We start from the raw sequence: 23,547 nt of genomic DNA on the forward strand, positions 1-23,547 counted from the left end.
GTACCAAAGTGCATGCTACTTATTTTTGCTAGCTCTGCAAATTCAAATGGCAGTGTCATCTCCCAGTACAGGCAAAAGTCCCCCTGCAGCCACCTGAAGAAGAGAGTACCCCATGCACTATGGGTGTGTTGGAAGCAGGGGAGCTTACACAGGTGATGGCAGGAGTGGGAGAGATGGATGGAAGCCTCCTGGAGGCTCTGGTGCCAGAGTCTGATTGAGGACCTTGGCCTCTTCTTATGCTGCCTAACTCCTCTGGGGCCAGGAAGCTCCCCCATATGCAGGAGAGCTACTCAGGCTGCCACCGGTGTTTCATTCTTACCTCTAGTTGATTGCACTGGCTTAGGCTGTGCTCGAGATTATACCCCATGCAAGGCTGTGGCACTGAGATCCTTCTTCCATGGGGCTGAGAAAGGTATTAGCAAAGCTGGAGAAGAGCTGACAGTTCAGCCAGAAATCAACTTCATCTTATAATCCTCCCAGACAGTGCCTATGTTGCCCAGTAGAGTCTCTGCCTGCTTCACCCTGCATCTCCCCCCACATCCTTCTTATTGCCAAGCATCCTTTCTTTGCTCTCTCTTGCAAGGCAGACAAGCTGCTAGTCAGCCCTCCTCAAGGGCTGCTGTAAAGAGAATGAAAAGACAGGGAATAGCTGTGCACCCCGCTGCAAATCAAGGAAGGCAACCCTGCAAACACCCCCCTCACTGGTGTGACCTGCACTGAAATTGCTCTGGAGTACTAGCACATCACATAGCCTGGTTGCAGTCCAAATTTGATACCCCTTGATGGGCACATGAGCAGCTCATGCTTTACTTGGAAAAACTGTTTTCTGGCTGTCAGGCAGCCACTACTGTTGTCATTTACCACTCAGCTCCAAGCTTATTTCTTGAGCCTGCAGGAACGGCAATTTGGTGAGCTTGGTGAGTTCTTTTCAGGGACAGCCAGTGGCCAGAAGCAGAGTCCCAGGAAGGATATGGTGGCAGGTTGGTAATTGTACCCTTGGCACAGCTTTGAGGTTCTCCCTGGTTGCCCATAGCTCATGACCCATCTACATGAAGTCAAAGTAGTGCTTCAGTCATCTTTACAGACAGGAGTTGAGACACAGCAAGCATGAAGTGGTAGCTTTGTAACTGGTCGGATCAGGGAAATCACTGATGCGGCAGAGAAGCAAATCTTTATCTCTGCTGGGTTAGCTCTGATCCACTCCTCCGTGCCTGCAGACAGGGCAGTGATAGAACAGGCACAGAGTGAAAGCAGGGTCTCTTCAGTGTCGTATACTAACCATGACACTGATGCTGGGGCATGAAGATGCTAAGAGACTCTGACAGAGTCATTCAGAGCATCTCTGGCAGAGTGGGATGTCTCCCAGTCCCTACTTAGCATCTTCCCAGGAAGCTACCACTCATCCCCACAGCTCTGTTGTCCCTTGGAAGCATTGTGCAACCGTTTTGTATCCTACCATTTTGTGAACAGGTTTATGACAATGCTCCCGAGTTTCACTTGGTTCTGACTAGCCTTGACGAGCAGTGAGAGGGACAGCTGCTCTGAGCAGAGGGAATGTCAGCATGGGCAACAGGGTTCCTTGCCCACATATGCTACTCAGGGTTAGCAGAGGCAAAAGTGATGTGATGGAGGAGGTAATATTTCCAGGGATGAGAACTTAACCAGTGGGAAAGCTGGGACTCAGGAGACCTGATTTTTCTGACAATGGTTCGGTAAAGGATTGGCAGGGAGAATGGTTCCTAGTACCCATCCAGTGGGGTTGAAAAAGGGACCAACACAGAGCCTTGGTGTGGGCAGGCAGCAGGTCATGCCAGGGATGCCAGTGAGCCAGCATAGCCAGAATCTGTGTCAAGGGAAAGGCCAGGAAGGGCAGGAGGAGGCAGGGTAAGAGGACAGGCACAGCAGAGCTGGGGGGACAGCACAGACCCTGCTGGTCTGGCCAGACAGGAGCAGGGAGAGGAGAGGCGCGGCAGGGAGCAGGCAGTTTGAACTCCCTGCTTCAGTGGGCTTGGGAGCCAGCCCGCCGGGGCTCCTTCTGCTGCTGCCGTTGTTCCAGCGTGCCTCCGCTTTCCCGTTTGCGCAGCAAAGCAGCATTCGGGCACCTCATTCGCTCTGCGGGGGGACAAGGCAGAGTCCCCTTGCTTGGCCAGCTCGGGCGCTTAGCCTGGGTGCCAGCGCTGCCCTCCAGCACCCTGCCAGGCACCCCACCCCTGTGCCTGTGCCCAGCCCGCCCACAGCCCCCGCCCTGCCGCCGGGCAGGCTCGGGCAGCCCGAGCGCTGCCCCGTCCTGCAGCAGGCGCGGCTGGGGCCGCCTGCCCTCCGGAGCCGCTCCGCTCCCGGCCCTGCCCTGCCCGCCGTGGGGCACCGGCCGGACCCAGCGCTCCGCCCGCCCCGGTGGGACCCTACCTGGACCCGGTCCGCCCCGCTGAGGGCTGCTGCCGCCGGTACCGCTGCCCGGTGTGCTGCTGCCGCCTGCGCCGCTCGGGCAGAGGCCGGCGGCGGCGGCTCCGCCCCCGCCCAGCACACCCCCGGCCACACACACGCACCCACTTTGTGCGTGCACGCGCTCCTGGGCACATGCACCTGTACAGACACACATGCACCTGTACAGACACACATGCACCTGTACAGACACACACGCGCATATAGATGCACGCACACGCAACGCTGGCTGGCACAAGCACACATGCACACTCCAGCACACCCATGTGTGAACACTCAGCACTCACACCGCACGCACATTCCCCTCCCCACCCCCCCCAAAAAAAAACCCCCCACACTTGTGAAATCCACCAGCAAGCACAAGCCTCTTGAGCGCTGACACTGCGCACAACCTGACGTACGCCTGCCCTGGCACACACAACCCCCGACACACCCGCACAGGTGCTTACAGCCACACGCACATCCCTGAGCACCAGCCACCACTCCCCTGTCCCAGGCGGGCACCGAGGAAGGCTCCAGGAGTTCCCGCGGACCGGAGAGGGGTTACAGCAGCAAGCCCCTGGCAGCTGCAGGGTCATCGTAGGGCTGCCCCCAGCCCCAGCCCCTCCTGGAGGGACACCCTCATGGCTATTCCCCTTTCCTCCCTGCGGCCGCTGTGGTGTGCTGGCGACCGCTGCAGCACCCAGAGCGATGGTGCCGCTGGGGAAGGGGGTGTAGGGGGCTGTGCAGCACGGGGTATGAGAGGAGACCCCTGTCCTGGCCCCGGGGGAGGTACGATGGGGGTCTGTACTCAGCCAGCCGAACCCTTTTGCCTGCAGTAAGCCGCAGGCGGAGCAGGAGGCTGAGGTGCCTGTGCTGCCGGAGGAGGTAGAAGCGCAGCTGGTAAGGCGGCGAGCCCATGCCAGCCCATGCAACCCGTCACTGTTTTTACCATCTCCACCTCTTTCTCCCGGTTTTCATCCCTCCCATTTCTTAATCCCTGTCCTTCTTTTTCTCTGTTGACCTCCTCTCTCCGTCTTTCTCTATCCATCCTTCTTCCTCCCCTTCTTCTATCCCTCCGTCCTTCTCCCAGTAGTATTTTTTCTAAATCCCTGTCCTTCTCCCCATCCCTGTCTTTCTGTTAATCCCTCTGTCCTTCCCATCCTTCATTTTTGCTATCTGCCTGCCCTGTTGCCTATCACTGTTTTTCTTTTTGCAGCCCACTGCCCTGCTTCATCTTACTTGCCTGATCCCTATCTTCCGCTCCTCATCAGTGTTTTTTTTCTCCAGCTCTCTGCCCTGCTCCCTCTCTCTCTCTATCCCTGTTCCTTTTTTCTTTACCCATCTCTCTGTCATTCTGTCATTCCTTCTGCTTCCCTGAGCCTGTTTTTATCATTCTTGTTTGCTGCTCCATTCCTGTGTCTCCTCCCCCCTCTCCTGCTCCCCATCACTCTTTGCCTCTCTACCCCTCTGTCCTCCTCCCTATCCATGGTTTTTTATTTCACCATCTGTCTTCCTGCTCCCTGTCCCTCTTTTTCCATGTATCTTTTTGTCCTGCTCCCTGTCCCTCTGTGCTGGTTTTGGCTGAGAAGGGGTTAATTCCCCTCACCGTGGGGGGCGGCTGCCTTTCCAGCTTCCCGCGCTCTGCCGCGTGGCGGGGGCGGGGGGGCTGGACGGGCGGGGCCGGGGGGGCGGGGCCATGGTGGGGGCGGCCGACCCCGACTGGCCAATGGCAGGTTCATTCCATACCACGTGACACCACGACCAGTATATTAAGGGGGGGGGCCCCAGTTGCGGCTCGGAGGCGGCGTGGCGTCGGGCGGTGAGTGGCTGAGGCGTCTGCGGTTCGTTCCCCCCCTCCCCCGGGGCTTTGCTCCTCTCGTTGTTCTCCTTTGCGTTGCATTTCTGTTGTTGTTTCTTTTAATTTTCATTATTAAACTGTTCTTACCCCAACCCACGAGCGTTACCCTTCTGATTCTCTCCCCCATCTACCGGTGGGGAGTGAGCGAGCGGCTGTGTGGGGCTGAGCTGCCGCTGAACCACGGCACCCTCTCCTTTTCTGTCTTGCTGCCTGTCCCACTGTTTACTATATCCCTCTGTCCAGCTGGCTGTCCTTTTTCCTCTACCTCTGTCCTAGTCCCCAGCCCCTTACTTATTCTATCGTTTCTGCCCTGCAACTCATCCCTGCAGGTGCTGACCATTCCTTACTGGCCTGATTAATGCTGCTCCAGTAACGGGTGCCCCAGGGGAAGGAGTGTACGGGCACAGAGCCCTACAGCATTCAGTTCCACGACCTATGGGCATTGAAAAATAAACTGTTACTCTTTCCTTTGTACTTGCGGCTGTGCCTGCAGCCCCTCTGTGCCTGGTCACAGCGCCCAGCGGGGCACACCACGCGTCAAGGGGGTGGGTGTCGGCTGATGGCCCCGCGCTGCTGACGGGCGGCAGCTGTGGGCCGGAGCTGCCGGAGCCCCCGGTGAGGCAGCGGGTCCAGCCGGGGACGGTGGAGCTGTCACCGAGCATTGCCTGCGCCTGCGGAGGTGAGCGCGCCCGGACGCCCCCTGGGCCGCGGCACTAAACGGCGGGAGGAGCGGGGGACTGTCGGGGCGCGGCCTGGAGAGATGCGTCCCGGGGCTGGGAGCGTCTGCCCGCCGGGCGTGTGGGGCTGCAGGGGCCCAGCAGGGGCTCTGCGTCCGCCTGGAGGCCACAGGCCCCGGAGAAAGGCTCGGGGGCGCAGTGCCTGTTGGTGCCGCGCCATGGACGCTGGGCGGGGGGCTTGCGAGGGGGCAGCGCTGAGGGGGACGGCGTCCATGCCGGGCCCGCTGGCAACTACAGCCTTCCGGCGCCGGGCTTCCGCTCGTCCGCATTCCTGCGCCGGCGCAGCCGTAGCGGCAGTTTCCCGCCAGCCTCGTGACGTTCCCACCTGAGCTCACGCCGCACCCCTTCGCCGAGACTCGGCACTGAAAGCGCGTGCGCAGCGGCCCCACCGCGGCCGGCAGGCTAGGAGCGCGCGCGGCCTGCGCATGCGCAGTGGCCCGCGCTCGTTGCCGCCTCCCGGCGGCCGAGCCCGGGTGCCGCGCGTGCGCGCCGCAGCGCCTCGGCGAGGGACCGGCGGTCCTGCAGCGTCCCGGGAGCGCTGGGCGGAGGCCGCGGCCGGCTCGCTGCTGCCGCCCGCTGCTCAGGGCTGCCCGGGGGAAGGGGGCACAGGGGCGGCCGCGGCTCCGATTCAGCATCCAGAAAAAAAGTAAATCAGCTGGAGAGTGAAGTTAAGGGGATCCAGGCAGAAGCTGCCTCCAGCTGCAGACAGGAGGCAGTCTGGCCTTCCAGGTGAGGAAGGATCCCTCCTAGCAGTTCTTACCAGACCAGATCACCAATATCCATCGCATAGTCTGTATATGTGGCCAAAAGTACAGTATGGCCGTGTAGCACGTGCACGTGAAGCTATGTATTTAGGAAACCTCATATTGTTCAGTACATGTGTATTGAATGTATTCTCTTGAGTGGTTGACAGTCAAGCGACCAGAGCTGCAGAAGGAGAAAGCCAGGAGAGAGAGAGCAGAGAGAAGAGAGCGTCTGAACTGTAAAATTTTGCTGGCAGCACCGGAAACAGGAGCTGTGGTAAGTCCCAGGCCCTTGTGGGGGCTGTGTCCCCCTCTTCTTCATCCTGGTCTCTCTCTGCACCCCACCGCCCTTCCCCTCGCTGCTGTCACTTTTTTTTTTTTGCTCTCCTCTCTATTCTTGTGCCCTGCTCTTTCTCCCTCTCATTCTCCAAGTCCCTCTCTTTCTCTGTCTTTCAGCCTACCTGTCCCTTTCCGCTTATCACTGTCCCTCTGCCCTGCTCCCTGTGCCTCTTTTTTTTCTCCTTCTTCTTTGCTGTAGATCCTGTTGCTATTTTTTTTCTTTTTCACCTCTCTCTGTCTGGCTCCCTGCTACTATTTATCTTCTCCCTCCTGCTTACATGGCCTCAGGCCTGTGCTGCTGCCCCTCCTCCTTAGCAGGAAAGGGAGAGAAAATAAGATTAAGTCTTATCTGAAATTTCACATCCCCTTAAGAGCTCTAAGTGCTCTGTGCTAACCCAGGAAAGAGCTTGCCTCCAGCCCCTCTAACAGCTGTCCTTGCTGTCCCTAAATTGCTTTGGTTGTTTAACACACCTGGAGCAGCTCTCCCTGTTCCTCCAGCTCCCCTGTCAGCCTCCCCGTGCTGGGTGGAGTAGAGCAGTGGAGACAGCCCTGCTTTGTTTCCAGATTAAATTTGAGTCAGCCTGCATACTGAGCAGCGTGGGCAATGAGCAGGGGACTGGGAAGCTCTGTGATGGACTTACAACTCTAAGGCCTCTCCCGTTTATCAGCACTGGTACTGGAGCATCCCTGTGGGCCCCCATAGGATGTGGTGGGCGACAGGATTCTCCTACAGCCACATAACCCATTTTGCCCAGGGTAGATGTTCCTCCCAGGTAGGGATCCTGCGCTTCACCACACAGGAACAGGAAGACTGCCTGCTCTATGTCAGTGTTTTGGGCACAGCTCAGTGATACGGATGCAGAGGAGCCAGAAGTTAAAATCCTCCTGCTCCCTCCCAGATCTGGGAGCTGTGGCCCTTGGCTGGGGATGGGACTACAGGTTTGGGCCTTGCAGAGTGAGGGAGAATATAATTCCCAGGGAGAAGACCCTCTCCAAGTTACCATGTCTGTGCCCTCCCAGCCATTTATATGACCACAGCCATCTACGGGGCCACAGCCTCTGGTAGGAGGTTCAGGGATACTGGTATGAGAGGCCCTGGGGAGCCAAGATTGGTCATTGTGTTTCCTGTGCAGGCAGAGCTGTACAATAAAGGGAATGTGGTTTCCTCTCCCCACTCAGGCCAGCAGTGTGTGAAGTGTATGAAGTACCTGCAACTACCAAGGGGTTGCTCAGAAGAGGCTGCAAATCCACCTGGAGTTGCAAGGAAGTCAGCCTTCAGTGCTGGAAGGGTAGGGCATTTCTCTGCTTACTCAGAGAGGAAGGTCTGAGCCCTTCTCAGTCCCATAATTTTACTTTCCTACTTCATGGGGCACCATGCAAATTCCACTGAGGAAGCCTGTAATGCTCCTCTGGATGCTGGTCATCACCTTTGCTACAGTCCTTAAAGGTGAGAGCCCCCACTTTCCTGGGAAGAGGACATGCATTCTTTGTGTTTACCTCTGCCTGGGACCTGTATCATTCCTGTATTTTGCCCTTTTCTGCCCTCCCATAGGATTTGTGAGGGTTAGAAGACCGATAGAAGGATGGAGATTTGACATAGACCTGCAGTACACCAGGTCTGTGGAATGATTACTGGGGGTGAGATTACTGAGGTTGAAATTATTGAGGCTAAAGTTATATCCACATTTCATAAAAGTTAACTTCCAGGATGGAATGTAGTTGGCATGCTGGAAATTGGTTTAGTGATTGTTCCCTAAGCAACACCACCTGCCCTTTTAGGTGTTAGGAACACTGGGGGAGCTTGGTGTACTAGCTCTAAGAGACAATTGGAGGAGAGAGTGAAGCAAAGGCTCCATGGCCAAACACATCCATAAATCACTCTGTATCTGGGGACTGGATGGAACCGTGGAGCCATGCAATGACGAGCACAATAAAACATTGTGCCCTGTGGGTGAACTTTGCTCATTATAACCTCATTATAATACTAAAACACACCTCCATCCCAAAGTTGCCTGCCTCCAATGTGCGACCACCCCTCACTGAGCATGCACTCTGAATTTCTTAGTCTATACCTTTAAATCGAAGCGAGGAATATCTACACCAATCAGTAATGAAAGTATGTATGACTAGAGTCACTCAAGCTCCACCTAAATGTAAAATAGTATAAAATGACTCCAAGAGAGGGATGTTAGGGAAGCTACCATTGCAGACTACTGGGACCGGTTGATGGGCTGAACCTCTCTTCCCTGCCATAGGGATGCCTATTGGGTAAGACTCGAACACTTGGTTATACCAAGTAATTCCCCAGGAAATTTAGAGAACAAGCTTGTTGTTTTATATTTTGTTTTTCAGCGCTTTATACTTGCAAGTGCTTTGCAGACAGTGCATTTATCACCGGCAATCCAATAAAAACCTGTATTTCTGTTGCTTCAATAAACCACACTATTAGTGAATCTGGTCGTGAAGAGCCACTGAGCATGTCTAGACTAATAGTGATCGTACTGTTAGTGAATCTGTAATCGTGATAGTTCAGTGTATAGAACACGAACAGACTAACAGTGCTGAATCAGGTATCACTCAGAGTCTAAGCCCAGCCACCCCCAAGCCCTTCTGACATCTGAGGACCAGCTGGACTGCAAGGGGGTTTATTTTCTGCCAAATTTCTTCACCTATTAACACAACACATCTGACTGTGGAGGTCCTCCAGGGACACCCCATAGCAAACTCATGTGGTCAGAATCACAATACTTAACAGCATGCTCCTCTTAACTACTGCCACTGACAACCGTCACTCCTGTCAGCAAGGACAATGAAAGTAGAGATAACTTTTCTATAACTTTTAGTGTTCTTTGTGCTGTTAGTCATGCTTTCACAGAGGCAATAAAATCCACACTCCTTCATAAGGATGCAATTATTGCATTGTAATTAATGTGAGTTTAACTTGTCGTGACCTAAACCACGACAGTACCTGCCTCTCTGTATTTGCAGAAGAGCAATCAGTTACATGCTGCAGTTAGAACATTAAAAAACCATGCTGAGCAGTGCAGTTATGTCCTAAAAGACCTCCTTTTTCACTCATTCTGACTCACAACTTTTGCTCTAAGCATTGGCATTAAAACTTACAGCAAACACAGGAACAGCAACACAGGTTTCCATAAGGTCAGCAAAGTATAGCTTTATATTGTTAACTTGCATGATAAAAAGACCATCTCCACATGCAAAGGAACACAGAGGTACAATGGTAGGTAGAGGAACCCAAATAATTCTCTGACCCAGCGTCTCCCAGGCCACTCGCTACGTGTGATCAGCTCATGAATGGCTTATCTCCACAAACATGAAGGAACCGAAGAGGTGCGATGGCAGGTAGGTGATCACCAATAATGTATCCAGAAAAAGAGGGGCCCTGCTTCATCTCCTCCCCGGGCTGTCCTAAAAGACCCATCGGCCCCATGGTCCTGGTGTTACACTCATTAGTATAAGTCAACAGGAGGTGCTCCCTGGAGCACCTTTCAGGATGAGGGGAATATTACTGGCTTGGGTGTATGGGGCACATTATGGGATGTCATGAACATCTTAGGATGTGTACTGGAATAAAAAGTCAGGGAAAGGGAGGGATCAAGCTGATTTGGGGAGGAACAAATATAGGAAAGCAGAGGGAAAAAGGGACAAAAGGAGCTGGTCACATGTAAATAGATGGATATTCAGTAAGCATGTCTGACCATGTCTTACACCTGATCAGTACAGCCTGTCCTGTCTTCTCATTAAAATCGAACGTAAACTAGAATCTGGGGAGAGGTTGAGTAATATTTTTCCTTGCTTTTGCGATTTAAAGTGAACAAGTGTTTCAGACAATGCGTGCTTGCGAGCCCCGTAGTCTATGCATCCCACGTAAGAGAGCCAATGGAAGGAGGAAGATAAATCAGTTCCTTGGTATCTTAACAACTGGTTTAGCCTCTCCCATTTCCAGATACCCTTTCTCACGTGCAAAGAAATATGTGGGGTGGAAAAGATCTCAGAGTCAGTCACCTGCAACATCCCCAGCATACCCCTCACTGAGAGCAGCTGAGATTGGGGCTGGATCCAACACACTGCTGGGAAATACCTAAAAACCTGGCTTTCCTATATCCTTTCTTGAGAGTCCAATGCAGCCCTTCATTCTTTCAAAGTCAAGTCATCAGCTCTGCAGATCCTTCTGGGAACAGCAGGGCAAATAAAGGGTGCAGAGGTTGAAATGTTATCAGAGTTTTTGATGTGTACAGAACCAGTTTCTACGCAGTCTTCTTGAGGCAAGTTTGGCTTTCTGTGAAATGGCTGAAGGGTAGCTTCATGTTCTTTAGGCAATCCCAGAAGTAGCATAGACAGCCACAGTAAGTCAGCCCCCACTCCTTATCCCTGCATATACCATTTAGACAGTGAGACCATATTAGAAGCTGAACTGGAGGACAGCTTTTGCTTTGCAAAATGACTAAAAATGTCATGTATATTGTTAGCTCTGTCTCCATCTGACTATGCATGTCTATTCATTCTGGGGGGTGAGCATATATTTCTATGTATGGATGGCCATGTGGGGTCTGCCCACACAAAAACTACACCCGCTTCTTCAAGAGATATGTCGTCTTTGGTTCATATAATGTTGGCTGTTCTTACAAAAACTGGATAAATGCACTTATTGTGGTATGAAAGGAATGGATGTGCAATGATCTAGGCTCAGGGTAGGCTGCTACCGAAATGAGTGTGGGCTAAAGTAGGAGTAGAGGCTACCTGGGGACCAAGATTTTTACTAGGGTTTTTTTCCTGGAAAGAGGCAGCTGAGCCTTTCTAGTGTGGGCTCGTGGTAATCAAGCAGCCATGCAAAAAGAAGCCATCTACTATGTCTTCTCCAAGTCTACCCTTATCCTCCTGGGATGCCACCCTGGAGGCAAAACTCCTTCATCTCCTTTTCACTTCCCTGCCCTTATTTCCCCTCCCTCCTCTCCCCTCTTCTTCCCTAACTCAGGATTGAGTTTCAGGACTCAATGTTTCTTGCAGTTTTCTTTCAGCACTAACTGAAGTAATCAAGTAAATTTGTAAAACTCCAATGAAAAGCAAGCTAGTTACTTTAGCAAGGGATTTCCCAGATACACACAAAATGAAAAGCAGGCATAAATAGATAACCAATCTAAACCATAGCTAGCCAGGTGGTTAAACAGTAAGGGAAAATAGATTAGAGAAAGTAAGAAACCTGTCATGAAAAGGGCTTATGACTGAAAAAAAAAAATCACACACACAAAAAAAGGGAAAAAACACAACAGTGGCAGTAACTGATATAAAAATCAAGTACCATAAGCCCCTAAAGTGGGGCATCCTTGCTGCCATGCCCATGGGATGGTGGAGTTCAGGCTTCTGAGAGGGCAGAACAAATCAGATAGCAGGATCACAACGCTGGACTGCTTTTGGATGTTCAGAGTCCTTCCTGGATGAAGTCCATGTGTCACAGATGAAACAGTCTTATCTTGATTAATTTCACTCCCTTTCACTTATGCCTAGAAACATAAATTTTTAATTCTGATTTAGATTCTGGGAGACAAAGAAGACATAGACTACTAAACAAACACTTAGGGAAGCACCCTTCCCCAGGTTCAAATTAAGTACAACCACTTGCTGTCCCTTTCACTCGGGTAGATCAATCGTATACTAGCTAACAATTGCCTCATTGTCTTTATGCACATGTAATTTTTTTCTTTATTTCAGGATGTTAATATATTTCTCTACTTTCCTGCTCTCTTCCAGCTTGACAGCAATTAGAGAGCAGTATAAAATCATATTTCCTTGGTATACCACCTGTGCCCATCTGTACCCAAATCTTTTTTCCCCATAAAGCTGTTAATGTGAGATTAGCTTAGAGTTACTGCCTCAGGATAAGAGAACCGTGGCATTATACATCCCCTCAGATGTGACAAGAGGTGCCTTCAGGTCATATGCAATGTCACTCTTTGGCACATCAAGGCTGATGTTAGGGTAGGAAGTCCTTGCCCAACAAGCCATGTTCAGTTTGTTGTCATATTGTTTGCTTTCCTTTGATTTAAAAACAACGACATCTGGGGCAGATTCTTCCTGAGTGTCTGAAAAAGAAGCATAATTTTGGGATTACTTTATTTTCTGTATATTTTGAGAGCTATTTCATCTATGGATCAGATATAGTTCAGCCACGTCTGCCCCTTGACAGCTGAGTGTCTTTCTATGTTTATTTCTTCCTCGTGTTTCCCAAAGAGAAGATCAAAGACAGAAAGGGAATAGAAGGGTGGGATTTTAATTGGAGCTTCCAATCCCTTGGGCTCCTAAGTTTGTTTTTACCAGAAGTCATATATATACACACACACACACCCACACATAGATAGAGAGAGGGAGTATATAAAACTCACTCTGTCTCTATATTTCATATATATGCACTTTTATATACACACACACACACACACACACACATGAATTCCTTTAAGTGAGGGACCTTGAAATGAAGAAGGGAACTTTTAGGAATACAACACAAATGATCATATTAATTTTGAATTCATAACAGTTTAGATACTAAGAACACTTCCCCACAGCCAGTGTTAAAACAGAACAATCCTTGAAAATTTCACTGTAGGTAGTGCCCAGCACTCTGATCCCCTTCCATCCCCAAGCATGGTGCTGTCCCCTTCAGCTCTTTAATGTCCTCCTGCAAGTGGGGTAGCCCCAGACCAAACGTCCATGTGACACAGAGCCTGAAGAAGCAGAGAGCTCCCCTGCAGCATCCCTGGGTTGTCACTAGAGCCCCAGGAACTCTGCAGCAGGGTCTTTGTATGGTGCGGATCTTATGTACCTCACCCCATAGGCAGCTTCTCCTCATGACTCTTTCTGACATGGGTAAACATGGATCCTTTTTGATTCTGTGGCGTGGGTGTGCACTCGGAGGGTTGGGGGCTGAAAGATGCAGCTAAAAGTATCTGCCCATAGGAGCTGCCTTTAGGTGGTAGGCAGTATTGCCAAAGGGACACTTCTTTCCAAGCTTCTCCCTGTTGGCATTGTTTCGCTTTAACAGAAAACCTTGCCTTCTGAATACAGAAGGAAGGACGTGAGGTTTCAACACATACATGCACTCCTTGTCCTGTTAGTCCAACAGGAAAACAGTCTGTAGGTGCAATAATACACCAGACAAGGAAACATAATCAGTGAGTAGCAAAATTTATGCAGGGTAATACTAGCCTTTGTTCCAGCCCAAAAAGCTGCCTAGGCTGGAAACTCAGCTTGACCTTGGCACTGGCTTTCTTGCAAGACTGGTATGTACTATAGGTACCAACCATCAGAGCTCAGCGACAGCTGCCAACTTGTTTGCTTTCCTCTCAACCTCCATGGACCAGACATTTCTCAAGAGAACAGAGCAACAGCAGAACAGTTTCTGGGGTGGGCCTGGGACTCTGGGGCTGACCTATGCCTGTGGGGTGATCCTTGAGACCTGGGAGAAAAGAGGGAGCTGAAGGAACTTCACAGAGGGAAAATGTAAACAGAGATTTAACAGGACAGGAGTAGTTGGAGTGGGAGGAAAGGATTTAGACGCGTTGGTAGTGAGTTGTCTCTCAGGAGGGGTTATGTCTATTCACTTGCTATTTGATAGCCGAGCTTTGGCAGCTGCTGTGTTCTGGGGAGGAGGCTAGCTTGTTTCTCGGTTTGCCTGTGCATTTCCACCGAGGGCTAGTGGGAAAGAACAGACTGAGCTCCAGCTAACTCCAGCTTGGGACAAGTAGCAGGAGTAGCAGGTGATCCTCCCTGCACCCAGGGGAAAACATGAGCATTCAGCAGCAAATGGCAAAGGCAGACCAGGAAAGCGATCTCTGGGCCTCAGGCAAATACAGGATTTTGTCATTTCTACAGGAGCTGAAGAGAGGGCAAAGCTGGAAAGGGCAGGGGGACAGTGTGTGGAGGCAAACTGCGGAATCTGTGGCATGAGACCTGCTATCAGAGCAGCGTTTCTTCTTCAGCACAGAGCACATTTCTCCTGGGGTCATCCACGTGTATTGTCTGGGAAATCATCATCCACCAAGCATTTCTGTTTTGGCCAATTCACCTCCTCTTCCAAAGACAATTCCCAGGGATGCAGGAGTGAATACTTTCAAACTCATCCCTCCCAAACAATATGTTTGCCTTATCCAGCTTCAGGTACAGCTGGACCCCTACCCAGCCCCTCTGAAATGTGTGGCCCTACAGACGAGTGGGAGGTGGACCCCAGTGGGGAACAAAGTAGGGAGGGCAGACACAGAGATGCCTCTCAAAAGGGAAACTCTGCTTGGGCAGGGATCAGAGAATTTCTGCACTTCCCTGAGCCTGCTGCTCTTTTGGAACAGACCCTTGGATCCCCATCTCCTGCTGTACCTGTTCTGTAGCACTACATGGTGAGCACCTCATGGCTAGGCACCTCAGGTGTTGCCCACCGCCCTGTAGTGCTCTGGCCAGGGACAGTTCTGATGGTTCTAGAAGCCCTGGGCTCATGTCCTGCTCCACTCCATGCCTTGTGCCTCAAGGGTTTGGGCTGGCAAGGCGGCATGGCTCTCTCCTGGCTCCCCAAGGCACAGAAGTCTGGGGGCAGGCACTAGCAGTGTGGGATTGGACAAGAGCCAGCCCAGCCCCAGTCCCACCGTCAGCAAGAGAGGATCACCCCTTAGCCTGTGGGGCAAGGGTGTGCTGGAGGTCCTGGGCCCAGACTGCAGAGCTGGGCTCTGCCTGGCCTGCTCCGTGTCTGAGAGACTGCTCAACCCCTGTCCCTATTTGTCAGAGGGGTGATTCTAAGGAGTGTCTCCAGCAGCATCTCCTGTTTCATGGGACAAATCAACTAGTGCCTCAGAAACAGCCCCCCTGAGAGATGAATACAGCTCTTCCCAGGCATTAAATGAGGCCTCAGCATGGTGATTCCTGCAGAAGAGGGTTGGGAGTCCTTCACCCAGCTGTCTGGCCATGAGCACTTGGCTTTTGTTGTGTTGCTGGCTCTGGCTTTCTGGATTTCCTGCCCAGCCAGAGGGGTTAAGTTGATGCTCTTGTTGTGAATACAGGTTTTGGATTGAGACTGCCCTAGAGCTGGGCTGCTTGAGGGACCTATAATGTTGTGTCCAGGATGACAAGTGAGTGCTCAATCCCTTGCAAAGCTGCTCAGCCTGACCGTGGTGCATATATTTGGCTGCCATGTGGAGTAGGGGTGTGAGGTTTGATGCTGTCTGGCTGGGTCAAGATGTAAGGTTTCGCTTCCCGAGACATCTCTCTCTGCAGAATTGGTCACTGTACATTGGTCCCAGAGTCTTTTACTGGCTGTTTCTAATCTGGTTTTAGCTTTGTGATGGATGAGTCTGTTTACGGAGGCCTGTTGGAGTGGGTCAGGTCTCTGCTCTTTTTCTGGACAGAGCATGATTTTTTTTCTTCTGTTTATAGAAAGGACTTTAACAGTATGTGGACTGTGAAAGGCCTTTCTTTTCTGGAGAAATGAAAGAATTGGCAGTCAGACCAGAAGCGTTGAGGGTGCTCAGCCAGCATGGAGGGACACAAAGAGAAGGACTTCCCTCATGGAGGCTTCTTGCTGTTAGACCAGGTGAGGAGAAGCAGCATCCAGCCCCTGTTCTTTAGGTCAGACTTGTAAATTGCTTACCTGTTTCCTGGCTCTGTGTATGACAACAGAAATACTCTGCTTAGTGACGTGGCTGGGGAGAGAGAGGACAGAAAAATTCCTCATCTCTCAGGAGGTTCAAGCTATGCTGGAGGGAGTGCTGTTAGCAACAGTTCCTCTTTGCAAAGACACTGTCCTTCCTTTTGCTCCTAGCAACGCCAATATTTTTTCCAAATATTAGCTCTTCAAACACCAAATACAGCCTTTCTGAGATGCCAGTAGAGGGCTGTGCAGGATGGCAAAGGGTGGTACTTGGTGTGGCATATAGAGTTTTGAAGATGTTGGCCTTGTGATGAGATAATGTATTAGAGTCTTCCTTTCTTTTATTTGAAGCAAATGTAGAGGTGCTATGAAACTGCGTGTAAGTCTTCTGATATGCTTGACAGGCAAACAAGTGGTAAAATAATCTTAAAAAAATTCCCCTCCCCATTTTTGTCAGGTCCGTTCAAGTTCTTTCAGTAGAAACATCAAATAAACTGCTTCAGTTATGCTGTGGTTTATTTTGCAGAGATGCCTTAGAAGGCACATCTACTTTGACTGAAGAAAAGTGCAAATAAAAATCACATTTTCTCCTTTTCAGTTCTGCAAACACTAAAGGGCATTTTGCAGATTATTCAGTCATAAGATGATAATTTCTTTGGCCCGTTCTCAAAATCATCAGCTTTTGGGTTGGGTGGTTTGTTGGGGTTTTTTTGTTTGGTTGGTTGGGGTTTTTTTTTTGCTTGGTTTTTTGTTTGGTTTTGGTTTTGTTTGCTTTTTGGTTTTTTTCTTTTTGTTTTTTCATTTTCCCTGTGTTTAGATACCTGGAGTCAGGTTTTGAGCACAACTTCCCTTAGGCTTTTTCTACATAGGATATTTCTGCTTCATACCTTTAAGGAGTTGAGCCTCTGTCCTACCCTCAGCGCACCCCCCTACCCCAAGAAATAGATCCTCTTTTTCATCCTCTTTTAATTGCTGAATAGTTTTGAAGAACCTCAGGCAAGCTCGTCACAAGCCAAAACCATATTTCTGTATCCTAAAGAAAGTCCCTTCATACACTTTCCCTGATCATCCATTTTATCTCATAAAAGCTGTTTGCATTTTAGTTTTGAAAGAATACAAACCAGTGAAAGTATACTTGTGTATACTTCTAAGATTTCAGGAACCGTGAAGAAAGTAATTGCACAATATAGTCATAAGAGAAAAAAGCAGCAGGGTTTTAAAACAGATAATCCTTAAACTGGAAATTAAGCCGTCAGTAGTATTATCAGAACAGACCCAATAGATGCTTCAAGGGTTGTATGACATTTGTTTAACAGAGTTGCACTGTAGAGGACTGGGTTCAGCTATGCTTATGATCCAGCGTGTGTCCAGCAAACAGAAAGTAGCTCCAAAACCAGTGTAAATAGGTGGAGGATGAAGAGAAGTGTATATAGAAATGATGGTGGGGATGACCACTTTTTCTCCAGTATATTACTGTATCATCACTCTCAATGTTTGATTGACATGTTTGCTGTGCAGGTGTGGGACTACATCCAAATGCTCAGCCTTTCCCTAGTGAATCCTGGAGCCTTGGCAGTTTGCCATTGAAAGGGTTCCCTTTGGAAAGCATGTTTGTGGCCAGTAAGCAGGCCATATTCCACTTTTCAACAAGCCCCTTTCTGGCTGCGTGTGGAAACTCCTCCCAGGCTTTTGGCAACTGTTCAAAAAGGAATGGCTGAGGAATCCACTTTATCCATATACTAGCATGTGAGTTGGGGAAAGCCCCATCTGCCACCCTGATCTGGGGGCACCTCCCCTCCTGCACCGGTGGCCAAGGAAGTGCAGAGCTGGAAGCAGGGAATCACTGTGGGTAAAATGGGAGGTGTAGTGATCCAGAATCCGTGGACTAACGGGTACCTGGAGGAACTGACACAGGAGAGAAAGCAGTGCCTCTGGTAGCGTGGGGTTTGGCTCCAGGAGCATACAGATTGCAGCCACTGCCCTGTAAGAGTCAGTTAGTGTCTTCCCAGGCTGAGCCTGGTGGATCAGAAAACAATTTTTGTTGAACCTCTGCTGTTTTCCAGGTTATCTTTAGCATACTACAATGGCAAGAGAGAATATCAAGGACTTCCTTTTGGAAGCACTGGAGGACCTCACATTGGATATGTTTGAGAAGTTTAAATATAAATTATCATATATTGATTATGATGAGATGGCCAATCTCTCCAAGTATTTGCTCAAGAAAGCCAATGGCCCAGTTGAACTTGCAGACTACGTGTGTGATCACTACAGAGCCAACCTTGCTGTGCATGTAGCTATCTATGTACTTAAATGGACCAACGAAAGAGACACTGCAGCTAAACTTGAACAGGAGAAAGGAAAAGGTAAAGGAACTTTGCTTACTGGCACTTTTGTATCCTTCTTTTTGATTGTTCCTAGAAAATATGTAGAAGAACCTTCATCAAATAGAGAGACAGCAGGTTTCAAAACCCTGTGGACGTCTGAAAACCCAAAGGACCCCGGGGTGCTGCCTCCTTATGCCTGGAGTTGCATAACTCTCCTCTTGCCTTTGGTCTTCCTGCTCATTTAGGTGACTGCTGCCAAAATCTCTGCACACTCTGCAGGACCACCTGCTCCTGGCCTATAATGTAAGGATACTAGGGTCTCCAGAGGCACTTCCTCTGCTGTCTTGTCTGCTCTGCCTTGCTGAAGGTATTTTAAGGGAGTTTCTAAGGGCAGAGACACCAAGAGAACTGTTCTGCTCCCTGCCTGACACACACCACTGACTGTTTCTGTAGCACTACTCCACTAACAGCTACATACAATTTCTCTTTCAGCCCTGAGGCCTAGTCCACCCCGTGCTTCATTAAGTCCAAGGTATGTGTCATTAGAATAGATGTGTTTGGGTTTTATTACCTACACACTCCACCTACTAGCAGAAAGTGTATGATCATAGCCATGATCCTGACGCCCCAGCAGGGTCAGAAGGAAAATAAGCAAGTAGCAGTTATATGCCTGTGGGGAAAAAAAAAGTGTACTGCTATAGAGGTCAGTAGTAGAAACTGGTTCTTTGCACTATTTTCAACTTCAACTGAGGTGTGATTGCATTTCAGTGATGGGTGATGGGCATGTCAGACTTTTTGTCATCTCAGCATCAGTAATAGAATTGGAAGAACAAGGCCTATTGAATGATGCAGAGATCCTTTAAAATGGAAGAGATCAGGTCAACTCAAGGTACATTAATTTTGCAGCCCAAATATTTTAATTTTAGCAGGAGAATTAACATTGACTTTAATTTCAAATTCTTTTATTGCACATCCTTGATTTAGATTACAAGATGAAGTACAGAGAATGTGTACAAAAGAGTTACCACTGGATAAAAGACATGAATGTTCATGTTAGTGAGACAAGGACTCTGTACTCCAGATGTGCAAGGCTGGTTCTTGTTAGTGGACATCATGAAAAAACAGAAAGAACATGTAATTATGGCTGTGGGACAGAGACATACAGAAATCATGCAGGAACATCCTCCATTGTTATAAGGGATCTTTTTAAGCCTGACAGAGATAGACAGACACCAAAGACTGTTGTGATATTGGGAGCTGCAGGAATTGGGAAGACAATGACAGTAAGAGAGATTATGCTGGACTGGGAGTCAGAGGAACTCTATAGACAATTTGACTATGTTTTCTGCATACATTGTCAGGAGGGCAATCTTACAGCTCAGGGAAGTATGGCCGACATGATCTCCAAATGCTGTCCCAGTGATAATCCACCTCTTGTAGAGATCTTGAGGAGGCCAGAAAAACTACTGTTTGTCATCAATGGCCTTGATGAACTGAGGGTTTTTGACCAGCCACAAAATGACCTGTCCTCTGATCCCTGGGAGAGGAAGCCAGTGAAAATCATCCGGAGCAGTTTATTTAGGAAAATCCTTCTCCCTGAATGCTTGCTGTTGACCACAAGACCAGCTGGTAAGCGATTACGTTGATAAGCAATGTGAAATCCCACTAACAGAAGGCCGAAGGTGGCATCCCTCAGGGATCAGTACTGGAGTCAATACTGTTTAAAGTCTTTTTTTACAGTCTGGTGATGGAACAGAATCTGTTCTCAGCACGTGTGAGGATTGTTAGGAAGTGTTTGGCAGGATGTAGGTGCTGTCACGTGTGAACTACATACTAGCATGGCAACTCAAAAATGGTCAGTCTCTGTCCTGAGTGTTCCTTGCTGGCCATGTAAAGCACTGCCTCCCCCTCAGTCTCCCATCCCTAGCACCTGCATTCTTCTCTGGTCCTTCTGATGCTTGTGGTATCGCCTGAACAATAGGCTTTGGTTATTTTTGTGATTTAGGCATTTGCGATCAAGGGCAGGGCTGAGCAAAAGGCACCTCCAGACAGCACCAGTCACATGACTTATACATCTTATTAATGCTTTTCCCATTCTTCACCCTCCCTTTCACAGCTATTTTTCCTCTTTCCTTTTCCCATTCAACTCCCAATTCCTAATTACTTTTTCCCATCCATCTCTTTTGCTATACGCATCTCCAAATTTAGTATTTCTGACACTGATGCAATTTAAGCCTTAAATGTTATCACTGATATGGGCACCTAAATGCTGTTGGCTTTGTATGACGCTAGTCCCCTCAAATTCCCCAAAGGTCCTCTCCAGTTATCTGTGAAGTTCAGCTATTTCTTACATGACTGTCATTTAACCATATATGAAATCCAGCCATCTAACACATGAATGTATATTTTTCCAACTTCTCACACTCTTATCTATCATGTCTGAAATGTCTAATGTCACATCCAGTAGCTCATCCTTTTCAGTTAGATAAACCTCTGGCCAGGACCTATTCAACAGCTACTTGCCCACAGCACTAGCATGAATGGTATTAGATTAGGAAGCAGTCAACCCACTGCAAGGGTTGCCATTCAGGGACACCTCATCAAGCTAGAAAACTGAGCAGACAGGAAGCTCATTCAAGGCACTTTCAAAGTTCTTTCCCTGGAATGAAAACAAATCTTAAAAAAACCAACCCAACCCAAACAAAAACCCCCATACAATGGGACAGGCTGAGGGCTGCCTGGCTGGAGAGCAACTCTGCAGAAAAGGGCATGTGGGGAGGGCTGATCAACAATAAGTTAAGAGGAATCAACAGTGTGCCCTAGCAGCAAAGAAAGCCAGGCACATACTGGGGTGTATTGGCAGGAATGTAGCCAGCAGGTAAAGGGAAATTATTCTTCCCCTCTCTTCAGCAATTGTGAGACCTCATTTTGAGTAGTGTGTCCAGTCTGGGCTCCACAAGACAAGAAAGACATTGACACGCTGGAGAAGGTCCAGAAGTAGCCACAAAGATTTTCAGGGTGCTGAAGCATATGGCATATGTGATAACTTGTTATATTGAGTCTGAAGAAAAAACAGTTGAAGGGTGGATCTTAACCACTGCACTGAAATAGTACAACAGGAAATGACCATAGGTTGCAAGAAGGGAATTTCCATGCAAGGATATTTATTTATTTACTTACTAGTATCATGAAGGTGGTAAAAGACTGCAACAGGGATCCAGAGAGGTTGTGACATCTCAGTTACTGGAAATACTCAAGTCCTGAAATTCTACAAGCCTTAGAAATGCTGCTCTAAGTTGGCCCTGTTTGGAGCATGGGTTGGACCATCAGAGGCCCCTTCCCTCCTATATCTATGACTAGGTAGGGGACCCATCCTCTATGACTCTAATTCCCTCTGTGGGATAGTCAGAGTACTGCACTGGCAGGTGTAATTGACACCTGCTGCAGTCTAGAAATGTTTTACTGGCTTTGTCACTCCCCTCCTCAGACAGCTACATCCCATTCCTAAAACTATTGCTCAACATCAACCTCCTCTTATCCTTGTTAATGTAAGGATACGAGCTATTTAGAATTAGATCTTTGCTTATGTATTGAATAAGACCTGAGACTGGAGGCAGAAAGGTCTTTTACTTCCTGCCTTCCAGGAGAGAGGGATTAATTTCTTAAAACCATAGAGGACTTACTGTGAACTTTGGTGGTTTGTGCCTCCTTGCAGCGGAAAGAATGCTGCACAAAGAAGACTCTCATGCTGAAGAGGGCCATTTGTAGGCAAGGATTAAGAGTCAAGGACCATTCCTAGAGCTACTGAGATCCTTTCTTCAAAAAGACGCAGTCTTGCACTGTGTTCTGTGGCTGAGAAGGTGATTATAGCACAAGCCTCAGTTTTCCCCCCCTGAGGTACAGCCCACTCGGCTATATGTACTCAGCTTATCCTAGCTTAGTAATATCTAAAGGGTGAGCGTCAGGACAATGGAACTGGACCCTTTTCAGTGGTTCCCAATGACAGGCCAAGGGGCAATGGGCACGAGTTGGAACACAGGAAGTTCCACTTAAATATGAGAAAAAAACTTATTTACTGTGAGGGTGCCAGAGCAGTGGCACAGGCTGCCCAGAGAGGTTGTAGAGTCCCTTCCCTGGAGACATTCAAAACCCACCTGGACGCAGTCCTGTGCCCCCTGCTGTAGGTGTGCCTGCTCAAGCAGGGGGGTTGGACAAGATGATCTCTAGAGGTCCCTTCCAACCCCCTCCATTCTCTGATTCTGTGAAAAATGGTGAGCAATCACTCACCTAAGAGGAAGGCCGTCAGCCTCGAGGAGTTAACTTAGGCAGTGTCCTGACCTAAGGGGAGAGTCCCCGACTGTAGACATACTACTCTGAGGAGGACTGACTCCATAGACCCCCCTGGCAGGGCTCTGTTTATACCCTAGCTGAATCTGATCTTTGGTCATAGATTGTCATGGATGTTTCCTATTGGCTGTGGACTCCATGTGTTGGCAGTTGTGTATGTAACAGCAGTCACGGCAATGGAGCAAGGGCACGAAAGTAAAGGCGTGAAAGTAAGGGCACAAAGGTGAGAGTGTGAAAAGTATCAGTGGCTGCTCTCCCTCAGCAGTCAAGGAGACCCTCACCTTCCCTTGGCAGCCCTTTCACAGCACACCAACACTGGGCCTCTGGGTTTGCCTGACATCCAAACCCTTACAACACTCTTTGCCTCTCCATCTCTCAATTTCACCAGAGCCCAGCTCCAAAATGGAAAAGATCCAGGGATTGCTCCCAAACAAAAGGTGCCAGCACTAACAGCTATTGCAGGTCCTCACCATTCCTCGGCAACCCTTTCACAGCCACACCAGTACTGGGCCTTTGGTCTTGCTTAGCCTCCCAACCCTCTTTCCATCTGTCTCATTTTTGCTAGAGCCCAACTCCAAAATGCAAAATATCCAAGGATCACTCCCACATGAAAGGTTCAAGAACTAAAAGCTACTGATTGTCCTCACTGACCCTTGGGAGCCCTTTCACAGCCACACCAACACTGGGGCTCTGGGCTTGCCTAGATATCTTCTTGCCTAGGAAGATCAGATCCTCCAAAAAACTGCTAAGGCACATGGAGGACAGGGATGTGATTCGAGGCAGCCAGCACGGCTTCACCAAGGGCAAGTCCTGCCAGACCAACCTAGTAGCCTGCTATGACGGAGATGACTACATCAGTGGACAAGGGAAGAGCAACAGATGTAATCTATCTGGACTTCTTTAAGATCTTTGAAATGGTCACCCCACAGCATTCTTCTCTCTAAACTGGAGAGATACAGTTGTGATGAGTGGACTGTTCAGTGGATAAGGAATTGGCTGGATGGTCACATGCAGGGTGTAGCGGTCAATGGCTCAATATCCAGATGGAGACCAGTGATGAGCGGTGTCCCTCAGGGGTCTGTACTGGAACCGGTACTATTTAATATCTTCATCAGTGACATAGACAGTG

The 23,547-nt window shown here is 49.3% G+C and overlaps 1 long non-coding RNA gene across 3 annotated transcripts; it reads left to right on the forward strand.

Annotated features, from left to right (window-relative positions):
* The first annotated feature begins 5,207 nt into the window (after nt 1–5,207).
* LOC135315270 (uncharacterized) lies at nt 5,208–22,002 on the forward strand. 3 transcript variants are annotated; one of them, XR_010374706.1, is made up of 3 exons: nt 5,208–6,039; nt 7,281–7,390; nt 17,811–22,002. It is a non-coding gene; the product is annotated as an uncharacterized LOC135315270 (long non-coding RNA). The 3 variants fall into 3 exon arrangements; XR_010374704.1 differs by lacking the exon at nt 7,281–7,390 and adding an exon at nt 15,534–15,690; XR_010374705.1 differs by lacking the exon at nt 7,281–7,390 and having other exon boundaries at nt 17,811–18,374; nt 18,564–22,002.
* The last annotated feature ends 1,545 nt before the right edge of the window (nt 22,003–23,547 follow it).

Source organism: Phalacrocorax carbo, chromosome 10 (assembly GCF_963921805.1).
Source record: "Phalacrocorax carbo chromosome 10, bPhaCar2.1, whole genome shotgun sequence".
Taxonomy (NCBI): Eukaryota; Metazoa; Chordata; class Aves; order Suliformes; family Phalacrocoracidae; genus Phalacrocorax; species Phalacrocorax carbo.